Consider the following 27,341-nt stretch of genomic DNA (forward strand, 5'->3'; position numbering starts at 1 on the left):
TTGAGGGAAAACTAGGTTTATCAGGTTTAATATTTCCAGAGTAAATTCCAGACTCAGTATAATAATCAATAAATATTAACATCACAGAATCACAGTGTGGTTGAAAATGGAAAGAACCTCTGGAGGTCATCTGGTCCAACCTCTTTCGTCAAGCAGGGGCACCAATTGCCCAGGACCACATCCAGAAAGCTTTTGAATATCTCCAAGGATGGAGAGTCCAGCACCTCTCTGGGCAACCTGTGACAGTTCTTGGTCACCCTTACAGGAAAATAGTGTTTCCTAATGTTCAGAGGGAACCTCCTGTGTTTCACTTTGTGCTATTGCCTCTGGTCCTGTGTGGTGGTTTTAACACCAGCTGGAAATTAAACTCCAAACAAGCCACTCCCCTTCCCCCTGTCCCCTCTGGAAAGAGAGGGACAACAGCAGAGACTATTGGTTGAGATAACAATTTACTGAAAGCAAACAGCAATGGAATAAGAAATGCACTATAACAGCAGCAATATTAATAACAAAAGTATACAAAAAGAGAAGGTGCTTTACACACAAAAGCTGCTCACCACCTCAACTTAGTTCCACGTGGCTTCCAGAACAAAGACAAGATGGCAGGCACTCCCCATCCCTGAGCCCGAGGTGATGGAAAACAATGACGGACAAAACCCTGACAGCTAGATCATCTGCATGGCACCATGCCGCCATTCCGTTGTGCTGGGGTTCGGGCTCTGCTGCATCAGCTTCATTGGGCTCAGCCACTTTCACCCCTTTCTCAGCACCACATCTTGGAGTCACATTCGCCGCTTTTCAGCATCACATCTCCAAACCATGTCTTGGCAGAACAGGCAGCAACAGCAGAGGACAAGGTCCACAGGGCTGATCTGACAACCTTCAGGATGGAGACAGGGAGACAAAATAGTGCATTTCTGGGGGTACAGTCACCTTTTCTTTCCCCCGGAACCATAACCCCCAGTGATGATGTGGGTTGTATAGAATAGCAACCTAGCCATGCCCACACAGCACTAAGCCCCGTCCCTCTCTGCATCCAGGATATCCTGTCAGTGGGCACCACTGAAAAGAGCCTAGCTCTTTTGTCTTTGCACTCACCCTTCAGATACATCTACACGTTGATGATATCCCTCCAGACTGCACAGTCCCAATTCTCTCAGCCTTTCCTCATAGGAGGTATGCTTTAGTCCCTTAATCATCTTAGAGGCCCTTTGCTGGACTCCATAGTTCTCTTGTACCAGGTAGCCCAGAACTAGATCCAGAATTTCAGGTGAGAGGTCACCAGTGCTGGATAGAGGGGAAGGAGCACCTCCCTCAGACTGCTAGCAGTATTTTGCTTACTGCATACTGGTAGCCTTCTTTGACACAAGGGCACATCGCTGGCTCATGTCCAAATTGGTGTCAAACCCCCAAGTCATTTTCTGACAAGTTGCTCTCCAGCTGAGTGGCCCCTTGCACACAGTGATATGTTGTTCGGCACCAGGTGCAGAACTCACCTGGTATTGATTCTTGAGGTACACTGCTACTTTCCAGCCTCCAACTAGATTTTGCACTGTTCATCACCACTCTCAGGACCCATCCATTCAGACAGTATTCAATCCACCTCCCCATCCAGCCCCTACAGCACCACCCTGAGCTATAAGGCTGTTATGGGAGACAGTGTCAGAGACCTTACTGAAGGCCTGGCAGACACTAGCTACTGCTCTCCCCTCATCTACCAGACACATCAATCAGCTCATTGTAGAATGCTATCAGGCTGGCCAAGCATAACTTTCCCATAGTGAAGCCAGGCTGACTACTCCTGAGGAGTTTCTTGTCCTTCAAGTGCCTGGAATGGTTTCCAGGATGAAAATGGTTTCCAGTATCATATCACCTTTTCAGGGATCAAAGTGAGGCTGACTGGCCTGTAGTTCCCTAGCTCCTCCTTCTTGCCTGTCTTGAAGATAGGCATGACATTTTCTCTCCTCCAGTCTTTGGGCACTTCTCCCAGCTGCTGCGATTGAGCAAAGATGATTGAGAGTGTCTTTGCAATGATGTCTGCCAGCTACTTTAGCACTTGTGGATGCTTTCCCTCAGGGACCATGTATTTATCTCAACAAAAGCTACTATACATTACACTGGTTGGCTCTGGCATCAGCAACACTTTATATCAATAGCAGTAAAGAGTTCTGAAATAGTGGGGCTGATACCCTGGCTATCCTAATCAGTTCTAGATCTGAATACAGCATAAATATGAGGAACGTGAAATAAAATAAGCCTGAATCCCATCTTGATACACATATGGGTGAAGGGTATGGCTGGGGTAGAGTTAATTTGCTCACAGTAGCTAGTATGGGGCTAAATTTGGATTTGTGCTGAAAGCAGTGTTGATAACGTAGAGATGATTTCATTATTGCTGAGCAGGGTTGCACAGCATCAAGGCCTTTTCTGCTTCTCACACCACTGCACCAGAGAGTGGACTGGGAGAGCACAAGAAGTTGGTAGAAGACACAGCTGAGACAGCTGACCTCAGCTGAGCAAAGGCATATGATGTCCTGCTCAGTGTATGAAGCTGGGGGAAGAAGGAGGAAGGGGGAACGTTCAGAGTGATGGTGTTTGTCTTACCAAGTAACCATTAGGAGTGATGGAGCCCTGCTGTCCTGGAGGTGGCTGAACACCTCTCTGCCAATGGGAAGTAGTGAATTAATTCCTTGTTTTGCTTTGCTTGTGTCATACGTTTACTTGTTCTAAAAATCCAAGCAGAAATTTTCCTTTCCCCTGTCCCACTGTAAGAGAAGGAGGTTGAATGAGGAGGGGGAAGGGGTAATTAACTATACAAAAGAACTAGCTGGCAGACTTGCATTCCTGGCTAATAGCCCTTCTAAAAAACTGCAGGGAGGGGGGTGGAGTTTTTCTCCTCCTCTCCTTACAAATGTGGGACACATCACTTTTTTCCTTAACGGAGGCAAGGTATATGTGTGTGTTGGAAAAGCTTTGAGGCCGTTTTTGCTCTCAACCTGGTCATCTGGCTTCTCTCTGGCCTTGGCTTGCCTGCGCGCTGCCCCTGTCTCCAGCCCGAATCTGCTCAGAATTCATCAGAGTTTGTGCTTGTTGAGGAAAGGAGGAGCCCCAACTGCAGCCAGTCGCAACAACGTGAGTTTCGTGGGAAAGAAACTGCCCTTCTTTCCCCTTTTCCCCTTCCCCTCCTTGGCGGGGCGGGGGGGGTGGGGGGGGGAGATCTCTATTTTGGCTTCTCCCGTGAGCCGGAGCCCCATGCAGTGGCCGCCAGAGCCCAACAGCGCCCCCTGACCAACACCAAGCACTGCAAGTTCTGCACCTCTAGTGATCCAACAGCGCCCTCTGCCAACCGTGATTAGAATTGCACTAGAGGACAGAGAAGTATCAGACTCTCCTTTTTGAAGGGGACTTTTGGGTACAGAATTATTGCTTAGTTGTTTTTGTGTTCTGTTACTGGTTTTGCCAATATACATATATCCTTTAATAAAGGATTGTTATTTCTTCCTTTTTCCATACTTCCTGAATTGGAGCCTCTTAATTTCGGGTTTACAATTGCTGAGAGAGAAGAGTTTGGTCTACCACATAACTCATCCTCCTTAGCAAAACACTCCAGTCTCTTTAAACTGAGACAGCTTGTGTACACGGCTGTCTTTATCTCAACCCACACCCACAACTTTTCTCACTTTTTCTCTTCTGATTCTTTCCCCCATGCCTCTGATGAGGGAGTGAGTGAGTGGTTGTGTGGCACTTAGTTGCAGACTGGGATTAAACCACAACATTAGAGCCAGTAATGACAAGCATGGCTTCTTTACAGTGTCAAAATTCTTCTAATTCCTCTGTTCCTCTAATAAGTAACATTATTGAGATTCTTTTACAAACTGTTCTGACCTTTGTTTAGGGAAAATCTGGGTGAATGTAATTCTCATCAAGAACTAAGAACTGAATCTTCATGACCCACTTATCCAAGATATGTAACTATCCTGGGTTACAAACTGAGACCAGCATATCCAAATAAGTTAATTCCTGTGGATTGTTTTGGAGAAAGAACTGAACTAATTTCACGTATCAAAGAAACCACTCTGGCCATTCTCTTGTCTCTGTGCATTACCTCCCTTAACCTCTCCTTTTGATACCCTCAAAATAAAGTCTAACCAAACAAATTTCCTCTCAAAAGAGCCAATGTTAAAAAGCTTCAGAAAAATATGTCATTTAGCTCTGATATGCAGCTGCAAGAACACCCCATTTCCTGCTCTGTCATCCAGTTATGGGGGAAACCGCTTTTTCACTCCAAGCCCAAAATGTTGAGAAAAGACAGACAGATGTGGCAGACTTAACAACTTCACCATGTCTAGGAAACCTAATGAAAAGACATGTGTTTTATAATCCTAGTATATGTGCCTGGAAAGACTAGAAAGAAAAGGGTGTTATGCTAAACCATTTAAAATGCTCCCATTATCGTTTTGACCTTAACTCTCCCACCACAAATAAAGCCTCACCCTGAAAGTAAATAATCAAAGAGCATCATCTTTTGTCAAAAGCTACCTTACAGTGGGTTTTACACAGCAGAAAGAGAAAAGTAAACCTCTGCATAAATGCAGATCTGAATGAGAATTGTTCAGGTTTTGTGTTTGTTCTTAGATCAGCTTAGCTATTGATGAAAAGTAAGAACACGTAATTAAAACTTACTTTGTTATAATGATGAAAACATTAGCCAAAAGCTCTGGAGGCATCTCAAAAAGACAAAAAAAAAGTTAAAAAAACTCAGACATGTTGCATAACTGTGCTGGATTTCCAAACACACAGCCATGCAATACACAGTTAATGTCTGCAAAATTCCACTTTTTTTAAAATGCTCTTTGGAGCCAATTTAATATTTTCCAGACCTGTCCCTCTCCTATCCCCCCTTGCTAAAAAAGTTGTGAAATACCAGGAAATGGTCCAAAGCTGCAGTAATGTTTTCATTTTTCCAGTGTCTGAGCTTCTGAACTATTTCACATCCCCTCTACCTCAGGCTTATCGTGCTTTGGTCATTCCAGGAGCAGACAGGTGACTTGAGCTTGATCTCTGCCAGACCTTCATTACTCACAACCAAACTTGCCTCTGCAGGCTGTCTTCAGAAAAAAATCAAACATGTACAGAGTGGCTCTGCAGAACTGGGGAGAGTTTATACAGCCTGCTCCCTCCAAGTATCCAATAAACTTTCCCTCTGCAAGGCTGTCTCCCAGCTCCTAAACATATCATCAAACCACCCTTTCTCCTAGCATATAATCAAAAACATCCTTTCCAAACACATTCACTTGCTTATACCAAAGGAAAAAAAATAGCAGTATTTGATATGTGTATCCTGATTTTCTTAAAGAAAAAATATGCGATTCTACACGAAGCTATTTAGTTTGTATGGTCTCCCATAGATTGTTGAATAGGTGATAAGACATGAAGATCCAGCTAATTAGCACAGTCTTAAAAATGTATGAGGATAAATACATAAGAGGAGGAAGGAAAGAAAAGGGAGATTTCAAATCAAAGCAGAAGTAGTTTTTGGAGTTTTATTGCATTTTGGGGCCTGCAGTAAATTATACTGCAGGCCCCAAACTGCAAATGCTTACACATCTGCATAATGCTGCTCTTGGAAGTAGGTTCTAGTGTAAGCCATCTGGTAATTTAATTTTTGTGTGTAGTCATGTCTATTCTGCAAAGCTGTCAGGAGTCTCCTTGATGTGGACAGCAGAAAAACCACAAACAAAGGGGTCTGATTATCTCTGAGGGCTGCAACTTTTTGAAAGTCACTATTCCTCTGCTCTCATTTACATTAGAGTACCATAGCAAGTTGTCTATGTTACTCTTCCCTGCCACTAATCCCTTCGCAAGAGTGACAATTAAAGAGGCTGGGAGGGCCCTTGCCTTCACATTTTGCCATCTTCAATTGAATCCCAACTTGATGCCAAGTTTTCACCTCTTGTATTTCACTTCTTTGGAAAAAAGATCGAGGAAACACAGCACACTCATTACCTTGGCCAACTGGTTTTGGAGCCTTGAGCCACACAACATCTGTGCAAAATAACTAGTTTTTATGGAAATGCATGTGTGCTGATTCAGGGAGTAAAACTTCCCCCTACAGTTCTACCTTTGTCTTTTACATCCTTGTAGTTTTGCATCTAAGTCCCTTCAACTTACGCAAACCAATGTGGTTGTATGGTCTGTTCCTATAATTCATATGCTCCTGAATTCTCCCAGATGGCTTACTTGCTAAATGCAGGGTCAAAATCAGTCCATTGCAAACACAAAAACTCAAAGTCATTTGCCATAAGGATATTGTGATAGATATACCTAGAATAAACATGCATACGCTGACCTGAAAGCAGACCACATATTTCAGTTGCTTCAGCTTTAATAAATTCCTGGTGCAGGTAATATGTTAAAAAACAAGTTTTTCAGAAAAATGAGGGGAAAAAATAGGGATATGCTTTGAAGTCATATAAACGAGCTCCCCACCCACATCCTCCATAATTCTAGTACAGCAAAATTCTCAGAACTGATCTGACCTGACTGTGTAACTGCAGCCTGGGGCATTTACTCACTGCTACTAGAGCAGTGATGCCAACATTTCTTTAGTTACTTTATTCCCAACTATCCCATTGTGGTTTCTAGGACATATTCAAATTTCCATTTGATAAAAATGAAGTCATTTTTTTTCCTCTGCTCGGACACTGACAAATAGCAAAATGTTTAGGCTTTTTGCACATGTTAAAAGTATATGAATAATCAATCAGGCTATGTGAAGAATGAGTTTCCTATCTCAGACTAGTTATAATTCCTAAATTCATCCAAACTCCAAATAAAACCCTACCATGTTCAACAATCTCCACACATATTTTTATTGTACATCTTGGGGATGGATCTCAAAGTGTGGGATTTTTTTCAGCGTAAAGAAACACTGTCTTTTGGCTTTGATATTTTTAATACCCAATGGTAAAGTGGAAAGTCTCTCCAAAAATAAAGAGTTAAAATGCTGAACTAAAGAAGTTTGAAGTCAAAAGCATTTAAACACGTGTAACCATGTGTCCTCACACAAAGTAGGACTTTGTCCAAGTTTTATTTTCTAACAGCATATAGAATATTTTGTGTAATAGTTTTCAGGGTAAAAAGACTGATTAAAGATCATTGATTATAGGGAAGCTAAGTTTTTGCCAACAGACTGTGTCTAGTTCTAAAACAAAGAAATAATTAAGATTTTGAAAGATTTAAAGTTGCATTTCCTCCAGCTGATCTAAGACGTAGAGACTAATTTTGTTGAATACCACTGCAATTGGAGAAGAAATAATTGCAAGTGTCTATAAAAATTCCTTAATGCATCTAATTTTAGTCTGGCAAGCTTCACATTAGGAGTTACATCCTGCATCCCTTGTTACCCCAAAAGCTCACTGAAGTTTTCCTGCAATGATGAATGTCTAGATTCTCTGAACTGGTAACTGATTGAGTGCAAATAGTGAGAAACATATGGAAGTGAGTTTGTATGTCTTTGTTGAGTTGTCATCAAAGATAGATTGGGGTCAGCCACCCAAAATTCCAGTGGTTAATACAGACTATGTTTTTTCCTGCATGCCTATATTTAAACAAGTAAAAAGAATTAAAGAAGGCAATAGAGCCACCAACTCTGCAGAAATAGCCTTGCTGCATCTCTTCTCACAATATTTTCTGAAAATGTGTTTGGAAAGTAGTATAACAACTATAGTAAACAGAAAGATTAATTGTGAAAGGTGAGAAAAAAGTATTTAAGTATTCTGTTTCCTTTTCAAGAGTTGACCAGTTAAGTTTTATTAGTGGCCATAAGTAGATACTTGTAAAAGTTGCACTACTAAGGAGGGCTTAGACCTTCTGAAAATGTCTAGTTTTAACTATGTCCAATTTTGGGTTGAACCTGTATAGTCTCACTTTCTATTTTTTAAGTTGGCATAAAACTGCAGTATCTTTCACACAGTAAAAGCAGTTAAATTTAATTAATCACTGTGTCTGCAACACTGAAAATTCCGAACGAAAAAGTAGTCTGTAAAAACAAGAATTAGTTATTCTTGCAAATCCATTAAGATGCATTCTTGTCGCGGTCCGAAGAGGGGATGGGACACGAAGAGGGGACAGGACACGAGGAAGGATGCAAGCAGAGTTCTTTATTCAGGCGTGCCCACTCTCTTTTTATCCGCTCAGGAGCAGAACCGGCCAGAACATATGGCGGAGCATGAGACCAACAAGCAGAGGGACAAACCAGCATAGGGACACCGGCAAAAGGGGGAGGAGTGGGGGCAAACTCATGGCAAGCCTGGGCTTGTCCAGGCTGTGCACTGTGCAGTGTGAATACAGTGAAACCACATAATAACAGCAAAGTCCACATGACAAAGTCTTGCCAATCGCTGCACGCTTCTCTCCACGCCCAGAACTGTTCCATCCTGAATCATGTTCCCTCACACATTCTTATGGATCTGAAAGTAGGTTTTAAATCTGTGTAGCCCAAGTGAGGTGGAGAGATGATAAGTGGAAGGAGGTTCAAAGGGTTTCTTTTTTGCCAGTTTCTTATTCCTTAAGACCTCAGTCCTCCTACAATTTGTGTGTGTGTCCATTAGTGTATATATTTATGAACTAAAGCTTCTGTGAATTTATCAAACAGAAGAGGATGCTAGCTAGCATACTATTGAGCAGTGTAAAGACTATTCTGGTTTGCATGGTTACACACCTTAGGTGGCTGAAAAAACAGAGGTTCTGCTATTTTCTATGTCTGCAGTTTACATTTGGGGGGGTGCACATGCATTTTTAAAAACATATACAGCTAATGACAAAGGAGAAGGATAATGCATTTTACATATCCCCAGTGCATGACAACAAGGGATAAATGTGTTTAAGCAGCAGCAGTATAATTGCTGTCAGTTATTAGGAAAAATTTTCTACTGATAAGGATAACCCAAACCAGACTAGATTGGCAAGGAAAGGGAGGCTAATGGAAATCTTTAGGAAAAAATCAGAAGCAAGACCCAGGTATTTCTGCTTGGAGTCAGATGCTGACCTACAGAGAGGAGTTCAATCTTTACCGCAGTATTTCACATTGTAGGCTGCAAAAAATGTTTTTCCAGGGAAAAAAGCAAGATATACAAAGTATTCCCTTCCCACAGAATTATCCTTGACTTTGTAAGGAGAGCATGATCCAGTTCTTCCACTTGAAATCTGAACATAAGAAGACAGTTTTGTTCTCCATAAAATATAAGCCTGAAACATGCAGTTGGACTATGAACATTTCCTAAGTCATAATAAGACAGAGTGGGCATCATTCATTATGCAGAGATTGTTTATGGTGTAGTTTGGCTGAATGTTCCACTTAGCCGTCATCCCAAACTACTGAACCAAAAAGCAGAAGGTGAATGTCCTGTAGACAAAATATGCTACCATTAAAGCATGCAAATCCAGATTTACCCCACCAGAAAAGTAATATATTACTGGTGATTTTTTCATCTCAGTACCTGTCCTACAAGATACTCTGAATAGTCTTTAACATTCAATGTACTTTTCTCTCTTGGTGGCTTTAGAATCAGAAAAGAGAGTTTTTACAGAAGTTATGTAAATAAAGTAAGATTGAACAATACTTTGGACATTTTGGGGCAACTATGTAAAGGATGATACAGCACCTCGGGGGAAGAACAGTAGATGCAACCAAAGGGCACAGGAAGAGAGTATAACTTGGGTGATCTTTTCTTTCCTTCCTATCCACTTTGTTTTCAATGTGTGCTGGAGTCCAAGTGAGGATTTCTGACAACCTATGAAAAGATATCATTATATCTATGCAGGAATAAAGGTTTTCTTGGAGCCCAGATGATAGCAATTTTGGCTGTTGTCTGTAGTGTAATGTATAATATTAAGCCATCTCCGCCTGTGTCTTTAGCTGGGGCTAAATTAATTTCAGTGCAAAAGATAAAAAGCAGACAGCAGAGGTTTAAAGAACCCGCCTGCCAACACCTGAGATACACTTACAGAAGAGGTGAAACCTTCTGGTTTATAAAAATGACCATGTCATCTGGTCTTCCATTGGAATGCCATTTCCAGGAGGTCACAGGAAGAATCTCGTTTTTTAGATGCATTGCCATACCAGATCTATGTTGCAATACTATCAACAAAATTTACTCAGAGACCTTTTGTTCTTCACAAAGAACTAAGGATGTATGGCTATGTGCTCCCGACCACACACATGCAGTACCACCAGAGAGATTTCCCTTCTTGCTTCCAGAAGCATAATGAGCAAAAACAAGTTATAAAGAATTCATGCGGTGAAACATGGCAATGATTTAAGAGAGAAAATAAATAGATGAGATTATAATAGTTCACAAAAGAATGATGCATTTTTGCAAGAATACCTTGAAGCCCAATGAAAGACCCAAGAATTTTATTGGATTCTTCAGGCAAAACTAAAGCTATTACTTTTGCCTTTTTAGTACACAAAAGCACAGATATTCCAAATGCCTGAGTCCTAACTATAGAAAGTTTTAATAATAAATGACATACTGGTGTCCATCTGCATAAATGCTCTTCAAGGTCACATCTCAAAGGAAGCAAGTAAAGAGTATGTACTGTACTACAAACACAGTGTATAAAAACAATGGTCATTAAACTATGTGGAAATTCATTGTTGTCTTTCAAATAATGTGTAGATGGGGAGTCAAGACGAGGACAGGCCCTCATGCTTATAAGCAGCTTTCTTAATTTGAAAGAAACTTTAAACAGTTTTTAATCTCCTAAACAAAACAAGTAGTGAAGGTTTAAACACTCATGGCAATGTCTGTTCTTGCCTTTCTCCTCACATTTAAATATTATTTTTTCTTAGTGAAGCCATCAAGCTTTTCTATCCTAAGTAGAAAATCCATGAGGTTCTCTGTCAGTGAGAACAAAATCACTAGTCTCTGCCTAATTGCCTTCTGAATGGTAGACCATTCAAGTGAATGCCTTTCTGGGCATCCTCTGCAGTTGAAGCTGGGATTAGGTGTAGAAGTTAGAAGAAAATAGGGAGGGGGCAAGAAGATGTAGTTCCCTTACTTTACCCAGTAGAAATTAAGGCTGGAAAAATACAGCATGCTATGACTTAAATGGAAGTCAAGGAACTATGGTCAAAAGAAATGACTGAAAGGCTTTCTTCTTCTATGTGATAAGGAGAAAAGAACCAAAGTTCCCACAGGCAATGCCATGTGAGAATTTGGCACAGCAAAAAAAATCCTGTCATGTTGGAACAAATTACTTCTGTACATCTGGAAGTTTTTTTTTGGATGCTTTTTTTTTCTGTTTGGTGGGGATGAAGGAGTAAGGCAAGCCTTCATTTAAAGAGATTACTGTTGAGTCCTCTCTGAAGAGAAAACTACTAGGCACAACAATTGGCCTCGGCCCATTTATTAAGCCTGTCCCTCAAACAGATCAACACTCCCATCCTACTTGGTATCATCTGAAAATTAACTGAGGGTGTACTTGATCCCCTCATCCAGATCATTAATAGAGATATTAGACAGGACTGGCCCTGATACTGAACCATAGGGAACACCATTCATGGCTGGCTGCCAGCTGGAGGTAACTCCATTCACCACCACTGGCCATTGATCCAGATTTTAAGCAGTAAAATTGCATCTAAAAATTAGGTATTTTTGTTACATTCATTACTTTTATGAATCAACCAGTTTCTTGGTTTCACTAAATGCTTTGGTTTTTTAAACTTTATTAATAATATATCCCAGTTTAATGATTTACTACTGGCAGAACCTATGTCTGAGCTTTTAGGCCTCTAGACACTGAGACTTAGGTTAAAGTGTTTGCTTTACACTTGTCATTGATCAAAAAGCATGCAAACTGAGTTATCCCAGCTCAGCCGAAAGGCAGTGCTTTGGTTCAACTGTCATATTTCAATTGTGTATCTCAATCTTACATAAATGTACAGAAGGCAATATGAGCTTGACCTGTGCAATGAAGGCTGCCAGGCAAAACACATTCTTATGCGAGTTTCTTATGCGAAGAACAATTGCTCCCGAAATGTTCGGAACAAACTCCAGGCCTGGAAGCCAGCCAAGTAACAGAAGGACTGTAAGTTCCAGTTTTATTTCCACCTATGGCTAAGGTAACAGGGCAAGGGTTATTACAAGATGAACCAGATAAATCAAGATAAGTTTGTAGCAGGAAATATATTCAAATACTTATATAAGAAAGGTGTATATAGGACCTTATGCTAAGGCCTCAGTACTAGCGTTAAGAATTCTAGCAGGCAGCTGCAAAGATCCCTGAAAACCAGGACAAAATATATCTGCACTGGAGTCTCCAATCAGCTACTAATTCAGTGAAAGTTTGAGCTAACCTTTTCTTTGTACCTGAAGGATGGAAAAGGTAAGAGGCACATCCTTTCCCTCCTTTTAAAATGAAATGTCTGGTTTTGGTATTTTGCGTGTGTGTATGTATGTTAACCTGTGCTAGACATCTGTGCTTAGGCAGATTAATTCCTTCCCTAGAAATTGTCACAGTCTCATGCTAACATTCTTAGCCCCCAATGTGGAGCTGGGCTGTAGCCTTATTTTCCATGTCATTTCACAAAGTGAACAGTTCCTGCAAGTTACAGTACACTATTGTGATGTTTTTGCATATCTGATTTACTTTAAAAATGCATCAGTTTAATTGAAGTTTCAAATTCAAAATTAGTTTAAAAAATTTTAAATATTTGTATGTGCATACAGATTTAGAATCTAATGTTTATGGAAAAGGGCTGTCATTTCCCTATATATAAATAAATTGCATAGCACAGTGATCTTTCACTGGAATCTTGATGTCTTTTTAAGATCTAAGGAAAAAAATGGGAAGAGATACTGTTACAAAATAGTCCAGTTTATGCATTTGGATTGGGGTCTTTGGGTATAATACTGATTCTGCACATATGTGAAGCTAACCTTTCCACTAGTTTAGTGCATTCTGCATTGCTCTTGATGGCAGCAGAATCTCACCCTTACATTTACCTGTTCGAAATTCTGAACATCAAAGGTTTATATTTATGTCGAATTGTTTATTTGTTGAATTTATCTAGTTAGTTGCTAATTATAGGCTTTTGATACAGAGTATCTCCTTGTATCACTGAAGACCTGTGCAGTAAACTATATCTTTTCAGTAATTTGGTTTTCTGCCTAGGATTATTTGACTTCTTTTACTTAAACAAATAGAAAAATACTAGAAAAAAATGCGTAGAAATTACAGCTAAAAGTCATCCAGTTGTCTACAGAAAAAAATAATTTCAGGGAGGGTAGCATAAGTCCCATATAATCAGAGTCTACTTTATAAACCAAATTAAAGTTTTTTAAGCTTTAAAGGCTACCCTAAATGACAATCTGACATTTAATATGAAGCCATAAATAGATAAATAATGCCAGGACTTGATGGTTTTTTTCAACACTTTTGTCTTTTAAGAAGAATAAGACCACCCACCCAGACAGCACTTAAGGACTTGAAAGAATAGTTGTAGTTTCTTTTGTACAAATAAATAGGAAGAACATTAAAATTTATTCAGAAAAGGATAATTAAATTATTAAAAGCAGGCCTATACTTCTAGACAACAAAACTGAAAGGGCTTATGGTTGGGAATTTGATCTAAAGAAATGGATAGTAAAACCACCATTGACTGTATTAAAAACAGGATCATGCTCCCAGTTTTGCACTATTTTCTATTTGATTACTAATGCCAGTGGTAAAGCAGAAATCTGGTCAGGACTCTTAATCTCCTGCTTCCCCTTTTTGCATGTTAATTAGAGACAAAGTCCACTTTCTCTTACATATTTCATGGCATTTATATTATTTTAATTTTTCTTGCAGTGTAAACTAGGCAATTTTTCAGAAACCTGTAAAATACGTCACATACACGTTAAGATTCAGCTCAGCTGTATGGAGTCAGATGAATCTAAGGTCTCACATCCTGTTTCCTATATTTAATTAACAAACAATAGCCTACAGAAAACAGGGTAAACTCGGGAGTGGTGCCATCTGTCTCATACTGGAAGAAAACTTGCTTCAGTGGCTGTGTATCCTTGCCTGCCTTCAGTGTTATCAGTCACCTCATCCACGGCTGGGAAACTACAGCTGAGGGGAACTGACTTGCTCTATCACAATTGCTGCTGGGCATGGGGTCTGATGCAAGCAGAATGTCTTTATCTTCTTCAAAGCACATGGCTGGCTTTTAAATTAATCCCCCAACCCCACCTGCCACCTCCAAAGGTGGTTACCAATTCCCCTGTGAATCTCAGTATCCTAACATATTAAGAACAGATTTTATATAGAGTAGGACTATAAGAGAGAGGGAAGGTCACAAATTTTCTACCAGATTATTTCCTGATAGAAAAAGTGTATTTCAGCTTTGCTAATTTTATTTAGTACCATGTAGCTTGGAATAAAGTATTTTAGCTTTAGAGTAATTTGGCATAGAGTGAAATATTTCTGTTTAACAATTGTTTTATTTTATGCTGTATCAATGTTAAACTCCTTTACATTACGGTGATGCATTGGCACACAGAATTGTGCTTCAGCTGGCCACTGATTAAGTCCTCTTTTAGCCTGAGTGCTGGTGTCCAGTAAAAATCTCCTATGAGCTGCAACAATTCAGAAGTAGGTTTGTTCCCATCAGATCAGTTTTACTGTTTAGATTTTTGTAAAACTGAAGATCATATCTAACTTCTCAGTCTTGTCCAAAATTCTGCACTGAGGATTTTGTAGCTGGAAATGCATACTACAAAGCCAACTAAGAATTCAAGATCACAAGTATGTTATCTCTTTAAAGCAGTGATCTCTTACTTTTTCCTATTTTTTTTCCAGTTGACGGTGTAGCAATGCTAGTAAACTTCTTATGATAAAAATATGTACTCAAACTTGTCTACTGTCATCTATTTTTCATTAACAAGAACATTTTCAAGACATTTTTCCACAAGCATTTAATACTGCTCTACCTCTGATCCAAATGAAGTCAATTGGAGTTATTACTCCTGATTTTCACAATAGCAGTTGTGCCAACAATCAATACATTTGATCACTCATCTGTAAGAAAACAAGCTATTAATTTTTAAGATTCAGTGTCTGAAGATTAGAAAGAGTTAAAAGCATTGAATTATATAAATGGGCCTGTTTGTTTCAAGCATTTAATCTGGTTTTATTTTCTTCTTACAATGCCAGTTAAAACCAGTCTTCTCTCTTTCCAAGGTACTGCTCAGGAGGAAAATTAGTCCAGTCAGAAAAAACCTCTGGACAGTTATCTCAGCTACAGTCAACCACAACAGGAGCTCAAGGGGTATAACAGCTGGGACTCCATAAGCTCCTCAAAGTTTGGTTGAGACTGCGACCCTCTGTATTAAGACACATTGTGATATAACATTTAGGATCTTGCCAAACCAGTAAGCAACACCACTTCCTCAGCACTTTCCAGCGGTCCTATGAGGCAGCATGACATTCATGTGTCTTAAATACTCCTCTAGTCTCAAAATATTTTTTTTGAATATCGCTACTGCACCATTCACTTTCCACTTTTCAGACAAAGGAGACGGTGCATGATTCACAGCAAAAAGATGGAACCATCTATGGGTGAAAGTAGAGAAGTCATTTAGAATAATCCTCTCAGCACTAACCAGTGCTTGGTTACTCTATGTTCTAAACTAGTTTACTTTGCATTTAACAAACATATAGGCAGAGCAATCAAGAAAGTGGGGAGAGTCTTTAAAAACACCAGAGGCAAGACAGTAAAGCACAAATAGTGCTACAATTTTTAAAGGGAATTTAACTACTTTCACATGTATTTTAACCATTTAGCAGGCTCAGGATACAAGACTAGAAGTTTAAGGAAAGCTTTTGGTATGCTAGACAGATGCACAGATTTCAGCAATTTTGTTTTGAACTAAATAACAGTCTGCAACATTTTCCAAAGTTTTCTCTGCTTTCTCCAATTGTTGAGCAACCGATCCTCACCATTTGGCATTCTTGCACAACTAATATATATCTAGTTGCATTATACTACTTCCTGATGGATCATTCAATAAAATCATCCTCACAATGTATAGTGGCTATTTCAGGTTATGAGATGCCATTTCTTATGAATGAAAAGTATTCATTTGGAGAGGGTATCATACAAGGTACCATTGCTGGAATTCATATCTGTCTACTTAGAGAGAAATAAATCTTTTGACCAATGTTACAGCTGTTTATAAATTCCACTGGAGACTGTCAGACACGTAGACTAAAGAGAGGGCTGAATGCTCAGCAGAATAGCCTCAGATATCAAAGAGGTTCAGATCAATCCTTTGACCTTTTCTGTGTATGTCATGACTAAGAAGGACAAGCAACTTGTCATTAAAAAATGTTTCATAAAGCAGGACAAGGCACAGTGTCTCATGCTATACTGTATGCAGTCTAAAGTATCACATGAAATGTGACAGGAGAGTTGTTGCCTTGTTGCATGTTAAAGGATCATATGCTATTTTACCACTTGCACAATAAAACAAACCAGTATTTCCCATGGCTTTTAAAGTTGGAAAATTCCAGTCTGTTTGAATTCAAATATTCCTAATGTGTAAGGAGAGTTATTAATATTCATTTATCTAAAAAAGAGTAGGCGGCACTCCTTAAAGTTGAAGCATTTTAACAGAAAAATTAACAGTTGTTGAAACCACTGAAATCCTGATTGAATCTGGGATTTTATTTAAGTGAAATTTTACCTTTTTGTCAGCTTTTCTTTGGGCTTAAGGGATGCTTTTTTTGTATTTGGACGTTGTCTTGCTGTGTTTTTCTGCAAATAAACTCCCCAGTACTAATTTATTTGGGTACAACTCACCCAAATCTTTTAAAAAGATTTCTTAATTTCCTCCAGACATAAACATATTTTTCCCATGTATTTTATATTTACTTCTTTTAATGTGTTTCATGGCATGTCTTGCAGAAATCTCCTATCTGATGCCTGACCATGAGTCATAGAACATGTTGGCAGAGACCTTAAAGATCATCTAGTTCCAACCTCTATCCGCAAGTGCCCTTCACAAGAACTACTGTAGTCTTCAAAAGAAGTTTTGAAAAGAGCTCAAACGCCAAGTTTCACAGTTCTTTCAAAAATTAGGCTGGTGCCTACATCAAGTACTGACTTTCTACACTGGCTAAATTTCACCAACGTTATGACAGGGCAAAGTTCATGAGGGTTAAGTCATGACTCTGCTGAAGTCAATGACTAAGCTTCTTCTTGACTTCAACACAGCCAGGATTTTGCTCGTGGTAAATATTAATACAATATCTGATGGTATCTCTTATCAAATCTTCCATTAATTACACATGCCTTTATGTTTATTCCTCTGTCACTGATAGATATATTGGGCATGTTGATTCGGCATGTTATGATCATGTGGGCTTGAATCACAGCAATAAGAGCTGGCACACTTTCACCTGCAAATCTGAAAGATGGTTTGGAAACCAAAGACACATATTCCAGGGCACTGGTGCTTGTGCATGAACTCCTGCTCCTCCAAAAGTTTTCCAGCATCCTACACTATGTTGCTGCTTAGAGCAGCTGAATGTTCATTCATGACATTATCATTTTACTAATTCTATATAGGAAAAGCTAAGAAGAAAAGCTGGTCTTATATACATATGGCATATGCATATAGGATATGCATCTCATATTTAATTTCCCATGCTAGAAGGATTTTCATCAGTACATAACATTGGAGAAGCTTATATATGCTATTTTTTGGGTTCTTGCCACTAGTTTTAAAATGTTAGGTTCATGCTACAGACTGATGGTTTAACTGATGCTTATACAGAGAGCCAGACTGAATCACAGGACATTGCTCAAACAGACAGCATCACCTCAAAACTCCCGCAACAGGAATCTCTACGTGTAAATACAGTTCTTGGCTTCTGAGATCTGAATTTCATATGAAATAAGTTCTATTTTATTATAAAACTGAAGTACATCAGTAGTCCACTGCTAAACAATGAACCCAAAGTACCTCCCACATGGCCCAGTTCTACTGAGCAGTGAGCGTTGTAAATAATGACAGCAGTATCTCAATGAATAACATGAGCCAGATTTTCAGATCCTTTGGAAAAGCCATTGTACCACGATTTTCAGAGAAACCAATGCTATGAAAGAGTTTTTTCACCCGATCAAGTGCAGTGAAGGAATTTACATAGAAATGTTGTTTAACCTTGTGCTTCGAAGGTTAACTGATGTCAGTAAGCAACAGGTTCCTCTTAAAATAATAAGAGGGCAAAACCTCATGTATTCTCCCCAGGATATTTTAATTTTCACTCAATCTGCCTCAAATCTTGACATCTTTCAGTATCTATTACTAGATTTGCCAAATGACAAAATCATCAGTGGCATCTTATTGGCAGAAAAAAAGTGTTTTTCCTAAGTCACTCTTTGTTGAGAAACCTAACCTTTTGGCAAAGAGGTTTTGCTCTTACCATTCACCTGTGATCCTCCTCCTCAGTGAGTCTGATACTGGTGATGGCTTTCAGCCTGTCTCTGAAAAGACAGGCAGCATCTTCATGACAAGCTAAATCTCATCTGTGTCTGCTCAAGTAATCACTCGCACCGCAATGAACCATCTCTAGAGCAGACCAGACTAAGCAGAAATACCACGTATAGCTTAGCAAGGCCCAGCTGCATACATTAATTGTACATAAAGCAAACTCTCACATACTACTGACCCTAAAGATATTGTAGTTGAGTACAAGATGAAAAGTGATTTTGTAAAGACAAAAATAAAGTTTCTCAAAGGAGTAAATTTTATTCATTTGGATTAAACTTTCTGAAAGAGAACTGTGAAGATATTTGGCAGTAAAAAACAAAGAACTCTGCCAAATACATGAAGCATGACTGGAAATTAAAAGCCTACAGAAAACAACAGAAATCAGAATATGAAGGGAAGTGTATAGAGAATAGATTAAGGAACAAGAGGAAGGCTAAGGGGAAAAAAGTGGGTCTGAAAGATGAAGTAATACATTTGGGCTGTTTTGACAACAACACTTTGTAGAAAGAAAGTGGTAATTAACCACATCAGAAACAAAAAGGATTTAACGGTGACATACAATAGAGAAAGAGGTCAATTGTGGACAAACAGGAACTGAACAGAAACCTGGCTCTGGGATACATAGAATTGACTGTGCTCTCTCTGGAGCCTTTGTGAACAGTGTCATACAATCCCCAACACTGGCAAGAGGCTTTACTGTTCAGCCAGAAGTGGCCCTGGCCCCTCTTTGAAAACACAGCTTGGCAGTATTGGCTGCACCACAATTAACACCTCCCCCTGCCTGTGAAAGTACCACATTTTTTACTTAGTGGATAGTCAAGTTATTCCTTGTTTATATGGGGAAGAGAAGAGCTCTTTTGCTGTAATTGCAGAAACTTCTAATAAGATAGTTGCAATCCAGGTATTATAGGAAATAAATTAATTTTCTTTGATGGAACATGTTTTACTATCTGCATTTTCTTGAACTTGCTATTACTGAGCAAACAGGATCTCAAAAAAAACCCTGGGCAAATATTGTACAAAAGCTTCCTCTCCAGACCAAGTGTCAGGCTCACAGGAAATGTTGTTTAGGGCCCTATCATGCCCTGCAGAATACTGCCTTGGCTGGCCTTCTCCTGAGAGATTGAGGCTCTACACATCACTTTCCTTTTCTTCTGATAAGAAGATCTAGAACATTTTGCCAATTTATGACAATAAAACATGGCAGGGGATCATTTAGAGCAAGACACCAGAGCAGCTAATTATGAGGGAGATTATCGTATTCTGTGAGATAAAATGCATTAACTAGCAAGTGATAAGATTAATCAAACATGCTGGACTTCGAAAGGGCAAGAATGCACAGTGAAATATGAGTCCATTGGGAAGAGTAAAAATTGGGAAGAGGAGGAGGCTGGACACTCTATTTCTGGTCCCATCTTTCCAAATATGGCTATTTTATGTGCACATGGGCACATATGACTGGGGAAGCCTTCACTGGTACTGTCAGTGAAAACTGCAATTCTAAAGCCAACCTGCTGCCTTATTTATCTTTCAGAATTCTGGTAGGACTTGTAGCTATACTAGTCAAAATGGTCAAGATTAATCCCTTAATCACCATTTTTAATTCACTCTGCAATGTTTGTTTAAAGGTAATATGATTATTTTGTTTCATAAAATATTTTTTCATTGTAGCTTGAAAACCTTTGACTGCTTTCTGAATACTCACTTCTTAATTAATTTTATACCTCTCTGTATCAAAATCAAAACATAGAGAGAAATTATCCATATGCTCATGGCTAATGTTCTTGACTTTCTTTTATTACCTCTGTTTTAAAGCTGTGCTATTTTCTCTAGCCTTGTTGCTGAACATTTACAAGGTGTCACAATAGTAAGGCTATTAAAGGCTATTAGTATTAAATAGTAAGGCTAGTAAAGGCTATAGACTTTAAAAATATATATCTACATATATACCACCATCTAAATGACAGGGTGTCTCAGTTTAATGAGACAGAAGTGTTTTGCTAAGGAAGATGAGTTATGAGGAAGACCAAACTCCTCCCTCTAAGCAATTGTAAATATGAAATTAAGAGGCTTCAACTGAGGAAATATGGAAAAAAGAAAAGAATAACAGCCCTTTATTAAAGGATATATGTGTATTGGCAGAACAACAAAAGAACACAAAACCAACTAAAACAATAATCCTGTACCCTCCAAAAAATCCCCCTCAAAAAGGGAAACAGTTCCGTACTTTCTGCTTTTCTGGCGCAATTCCAACCACGACCAGCAGGGGGCGCTGTTGGATCACTGGAGGAGCAGACCCTGCAGTTGCTCGGTGCTGGTCGGCAGGGGGCGCTGTTGGGCTCTGGCAGTCGCCGTGTGGGGGCCTGGTGTGCGGGAGAAGCCAAAAAATTGAGATCTTCCACCCCCTTCCCCCCCCCAACCCCAAGAAGGGGAAGGAGGAAAAGGGGAAAGAAGGCAGGTTCTTCCCACAAAACTCACACTGTCTGCGGCTGGCTGTGGCCGGGATTCCCCCCCTTTCTCCATGAGCACACAGCGCTGCCAAAGAGAGAAAAGGGCATCCTCCTCCTCAGAAAGTTCCTCTGCAGATGAGTCAGACCTTTCTGATTAGGTCCGGGCTGGGGGCAGAACAAAGCGCAGACAAGCTGGGGCCAAAAAACAGCCAGATGACCAGGCCGAGAACTAAACAACCCCGAAACCTGTCCAACACACACGCTGCCCTAGCGAAGGCAAAAGTGAAGTGTTTCCAAGGAGAGGAGGAAAAAAACCTCATCACCTCCCCAAGGCAAAAGTGAAGTGTTTCCAAGGAGAGGAGATAAAAAAACTCATCACCTCCCCATAGCCTTAGAGAGGGACATCAGCTTGGAATGCAGTTCTGTCAGTTAGGTTTTTTGTGTAGATCAATCACCCAAGGTAAAAACACCCTCCCCCATTCAACATCTTTCTTTTACAGTAGGGCAGGAGAAAGAAAAATTTATGTTTGGTTTTTTAGAACAAGTAAATCTATGACACAGGGAAACCTGCATCTTCTTTAAGAAGAAGAAACCTGTGTCTTCTTTTGTGTATTCATATAAGGCTCATATAAGGCCTTGTAAAGAACCTGTATCACGAGATATTTTCATCATGGGAAGAAAACTGAGAAAGCTGAGACCCCTGAGGCTATAAGCTGTATGTCTTCTTCTTCCTGAAGTCATGCACAGTTCTGGACAATGCAGTCTTTCCTTAAAAGGAACTTATACAGATCCTTAAGACAATGGATTCTGTGCTTGTTTTATGAAGAATTATTTAAACTGAGACGTCATTGAATTTCATCAAATTGCTTTAATGCTGTTCTGTGCCTGACTCACACAATTCCCTAAGACTTTTCAAACACACTCAAAAAGAGGTCTCTGAAAAATAACCCCACAAATTTGTAGTCCTGACTATCTGGAGCTGTGATGAACCAGTTCAGAAAATGAAAGTAAGCAGTATTTCAGTTTTGTTACAGATATGCGTATAAAATACCTTATCCTGGCTGATATGTCAATGCAAAAGCAGTTTTTCCTTACAAGGCAGCAGGTGTACAAGCATGTGTGTGCATGTGTAGGAAAGGGGAGGGCAGGGGGAGGTGTTCTGCTTTAAAATAGCTGAGGATGATGATGCTACAAGGGATCTTGGCACCCTGAAAGGATATGTTTGATCTGACAGAAAGATCCTTCACACATGTTTTACAACAAAGCAAAAATTACATTCAACTTCATCACCTTAGAAATCAGATTTTTAAAACAGATGTTCCTTCCCCTAGTGCATTAGGATTTAATTTCTAATATCCTTTCCAGAGTTATATTTTTTATAAAGTCTTCTAACACATACTCATCCCTCCTTCACTGTGTCTATAAGTCGTATGTACGCCTTCCTCATATAATCAAATATTTAAAAAAGTCTCAAGCTTGTGCATGGAGGCCTGCAAAGCTTTCAAGAAGATGCTTAATTACTGCAAAGTCACTGATTTATTACAATGCTACTTCATGTTGCCATATCTCTTTCGGTTGTGGTTTGTTGCTCTTGGGGAGAGGGAGACTGTTTTTGGGATGGTTTGCTTTTGCTGGGCTTCTGTCTGTCTGACTGAACACTGTAAAAGGAGACCCATGAGAAGCATTTAGATAGCTTTGCCTGCTTAGCTCATGCCTGGCTGGGTAGCACTTCCAGAACTCCGGACTTCCTGAAATGTAATTCTTTCCAGGTTGCATAACTGCTTTGTTTAAGCTTAATGTAAAAGAATCCTTGAAAAGGAAGTCATTGAGCACAAAGTTCTCTTTTTCCTCCTCTCAAAGGGTAGTATATAGTGATTGAGGGAAAAAATTTTTATATATAACTTCTTTACAAATATCAGAGAAGTTACATATAACCTTGCAGAGCTTGGGGAGTGTAACAAAAATCCTTGCTTTCAATTTATGAAATGGCAAAAAATACTTGCAGGACAAGGAAAATTGCAGCAAGAAATCCTTTATTGCAGCACTGGGTGCAATCCCAAGTCACATGGCATGGAAAAGCACATGTGGTTTGAAAAACGTGCCCTTTTTGTACCCTCTTGGCCACTTAAGATGTTAAATATTCAACAGGTAACAGGTATTTTACCTTAAAAGGTAATTTTTTGAATTCAGGAGGGGGTGTCACCCTCCCTCCTGATTGATTGATGACTACCCCCTTGTACATACGGGGGGGTCTGTCCGCACACAAAGGCCGGCCATGTGGCCAGGGTATATTTTCTGGTTTTATATATTTTCTTCCCTGTCCCGATTGTGACATTTTCCTGGCATCAGGCCCAGACGGGGCCTTTCACCTTACAGTCTCCACGAGGCACCTAAAAACTCTTGGAATTAAATGAAAGAAGAGAAAAATATCCCACCACCCTTTGTTTTCCCACTAAATTCAATTTGCTTATAATAAAACCAGATTATTTATTTCTCATAGGAGGGGGAAATTATATTAGTAATTGCAGTCAGAGAGACTTCTATGGCAAAATTTCCATCTAGAGATACCCAGTCAGAGACTAACATGACTGTACAACAGCAGGTCCTTTTCGCTTTTCGTCCAATATTCATGCTCCATGTAATATTCAGCAATATTTTCCTGACCTTGATTTCTGAACAAGGAAAATCAGATCAGTACTCCTTAATTTAATAAAAATTATATCCTCCTCTTATACTGGAACATGTAGAGAAAAAACAACAACTTGTTCTTTTAATCCATTCTCCTTTTACAATGTTAACATTTTTTGCATTCTCCCCCATGTGTGTTTATCATCATACATCATCAGCTGCCCTTTCCTGTCCTCTCCAAATTCCTTTCATGGTAAATGAAACTAGAAGCATTTTTTAACCCTGAAAACTGGACCTCTGCTGTAACTAATAATTCTTTCTATTAGCTGAGGCTTCTACTTTATGTCTTTGGGCCATTACATGTGAGCTCCTATGCATAAACTCTTTATATTAGCAGCCAGCAGAAAAGCTAATATTGTCCCAATGTCTCTGCACACACTTATTGATCAAGTGCTGCTATGCATTGGAGTGTTCTTATTCTATTGTCATCTATACTGACATTGCTTAAGGCCTTCTTAGTAAATAAACTGGATGGGAAACATGGGATGTTTGCCCAGGCAAACAAGCATGTGCTTTTCTACAGATTATAAAGTTATCTTCTCCCTGTGTATCTTTTGCCATGAAAACTAAAGCCTATGTCAAGGATTTAAATTTGTGTCTGGGCTGAAAAGGAAGTTACTGAAAAAAGGACAAATACAGTGGAATTTTTAGGTGAAAGCATTTCCTTGCGCTATTATATATTCAGAGATACTATTTAAGTATTAGGAAATGCATTTTTTCCACAGTTTTCCCCTTACCTTTGGAAATGTAAGCACATAACTAAATTTGGAAGGAAAGAGCCCTATAGTTGAGGAAGCATATAGGGAATTATTTTTTAAATGCTTTCTAAAGATGAAAAGTTCTGCTTTACTGACTCCTCTTTCTAGTCCAATTTCACTTTAATCATCCTTCAGTGAAATCAAACCCATGAATCCAGACACTGTTTTTCAGTTCCTGGGCAAAGTGTTTACTTAGGCTGGCTGTTTACTTAGGCTTAGTTAAATCTGAGAGAGGAAAATTTAGTCCTTTAGCATGACTAGTTTAAATAGGTGACATAGGTAAACATTAACTGAGTAACTGTCGTCTAAACTCTAATTGCTAACTTATTTAGGAAAACAAAAAAAGGGCCAATCAAAGCAAAACGTTCCTGCTTCCACTAGCTGTGCATTTCCTTTTTAGTCCTCAGTTTAATGAGGAGATCCTTACTCAGCCATGCTGGTTTCCAGCCTGCCTTGCTTGATTTCCTATACATCAGGATGGAAAGCTCTTACACTCTCAGAAAATTGGCCTTAAAGAGTTGCCAGCTCTGGTAAGCTCCTGTGTCCCTAAAGACAGTTTCCCAGGGGATGTCATCCACTAATTCTTTAGATAACTGCAAGTTTGCTGTTCTGAAGTTCAGAGTCCTGAACTTTAGACCTGCTCCAGGTCCAGATTCCTCAAGATAACAAACTCAACCCAGATATGGTCGCTAGAGCCCAGGCTGCCTCCATTTTTTGCCTCTTTAATGAGATCATCTGTATTGGTGAGTAACACTTCTCATCTGGTTGGATTGTATAATACCAAGGTTGGTTTGTAGCTGGTCCATAGCTGGACCAGATGAGACAACAGAATAAACAAATAATCTTACACAAAATTCCCCCAAGAAGACACAGATACTAATTTACACAGAGCTGATGTCTCTGGTATAAAACTCCCCTCTCAGAACTTCATCCAGTCAATGCAATACATGACAAGGAGAGGTGGAGGCTCATTGAGCCTCCTTTTCATGGCTTGATGCAGTCAAGATTTTCAGTGCAAAGCATTTACTTTACCTCTCTGGCCTCTGCATTTAAAGCCAAGGAGAAAGACAGACTGAGAGGATGGTAAGGTGTCACATGTTCACATGCCCAGTGGTCTGGGTTGCAGGCATCCCTTCTGTGCTTGTGAGCTCATGCCACCTGTGCTCCTTCTCCTCCTGCTACATCTTTCCATCTTAGCCTACACTTGGTAATTGACATCTGATATCTTGACTTAGCTCCAGCCTTTCTGAAATGTGAGGTTGGAAATAGTATCAAACAGTGGCTTCCACTTCCCACCTGTTCCCAGGTACAATGGAAACTCAGATTTAAAAACATTGAATAGAAATTAGCCAGACCAGTGCTTGCTGAAATCAGGGAAGAAAACAAAATAAAATAAACAAATTATAAAGTAAATAAAAGAGCAGTTAAAACAGACAGTATTCCATTTCCTAAGAAAAAAATTACACAGACAGATCTCTATTTACACTTGTATTACTTCTTATGTGGCCAAACATACTAATGGCTACCACATTGTATCTTTGCACATTGTGTGCAACAGGAAACTTAAAAAGAATTAAACATACCAGATATAGCTGTAAGAAGAAAAAACGTGAAAAAAATTAGGAAATAATTTCATTTCAAAACATTATTAATTATTATTAGTCACTATTTCAAAAGCATCTTAAAATTTCCAGTGAACCATTGAGTTACTCACTGTATATAAACAAACCGAAAAACAGACCTTGTTCCTTGCAGTGTACCATCTAAGCAGATTAAAAAAAACCCAACAGAGTGAGTGTCACAAATAAGTAGATTATTGAAAAGATAGATATGGAATAAGATGGATGAGAGATGTTAATTTCTGCTGTGTTGCAGACATTTTCCACCAGTCATGCTGAAACAAAATTATGTCAGCACTATATTTAATGAAGCAGTCACCCAACAATGAAAGAATAATGGTCTTTTATTCCATAAGAAAAAAAGGTTACTTGACGTTAACTCAGCATAAGAATATTTTTCTGCCTTCTACAGAAATATTTCTCAAGACTTTCACTTCATTTTTTTCACTTTGCTTTTGTTATATATCCTCTGATAACCGGTTCCTCATTTTCCTTTTTGCAAAAACTTCAGAATTTAATAAAAAGTGATATCTTTTTATAGATTTTTATGTACATGTCTAGAATTTAATAAAAAATTTGATTCCTGCTCTCAAATTCAATAGGGTGGTTCAAAAAAATCCCAACACAGAAGACACAGTCTTCATCCTTAGGTTTATAAAACTTCACTATAACATCCTGTAGTCCTTGTTCATATATTCTGGGTTAAGTTCTTCCAAAACCTCTCAGAATCCATCGGAAAATGGATTAAGTTCTTCCAAAATCTCTCAGAATCCATCGGAAAATGCAATGAAAATTACCAGGCTTAATTTGTATTTTGCTTTCGTTGTGCTGGATTCAATAATGTTCCAATCACAAAGAGGGAAAAAGAAATAAAATCACAGAAAAATGTATAACTGATGTGACTGAAAACCAACTTTTTTTAATGTACTGTCATTGTACTGTCATTGGAAAATATTAACCAACTGGACAAAAATTTATGGAAGTTTTAATGGACGTCAGCCACATAATTGTGATTTTTTTTTTTATAAAACAAATTGGAAAATACTAAAATCAACAATAAATAATGAGTATGAATTGTTCCTAGCAGTACAGAACTGAGATTACAGACTGACATTAATCCCTCTCATTTACAATAACACACACAAGCCTGGAGTTATAGTATAAAACTTCTGGGAAACAAAAAAAGGAAAAAATAAAAAAGAGAACAATGCAGGTAATTTTGGAAAGAAACAGAGGGAGGAAGTTGTGTATAACATGAGAGACCTGGGGAATGGAACTGGG

At 39.0% G+C, this 27,341-nt stretch overlaps 1 long non-coding RNA gene across 1 annotated transcript; it reads right to left on the reverse strand.

Moving 5' to 3' along the window:
• LOC135420088 (uncharacterized) lies at nucleotides 1-26,799 on the reverse strand. Its single transcript, XR_010433343.1, has 3 exons — nucleotides 21,368-26,799; nucleotides 20,773-21,310; nucleotides 1-880 (listed from the first exon to the last, which is right to left on the reverse strand). It is a non-coding gene; the product is annotated as an uncharacterized LOC135420088 (long non-coding RNA).
• Nucleotides 26,800-27,341: the final 542 nt, after the last annotated feature.

Source organism: Pseudopipra pipra, chromosome 1 (assembly GCF_036250125.1).
Source record: "Pseudopipra pipra isolate bDixPip1 chromosome 1, bDixPip1.hap1, whole genome shotgun sequence".
Classification (NCBI taxonomy): Eukaryota; Metazoa; Chordata; class Aves; order Passeriformes; family Pipridae; genus Pseudopipra; species Pseudopipra pipra.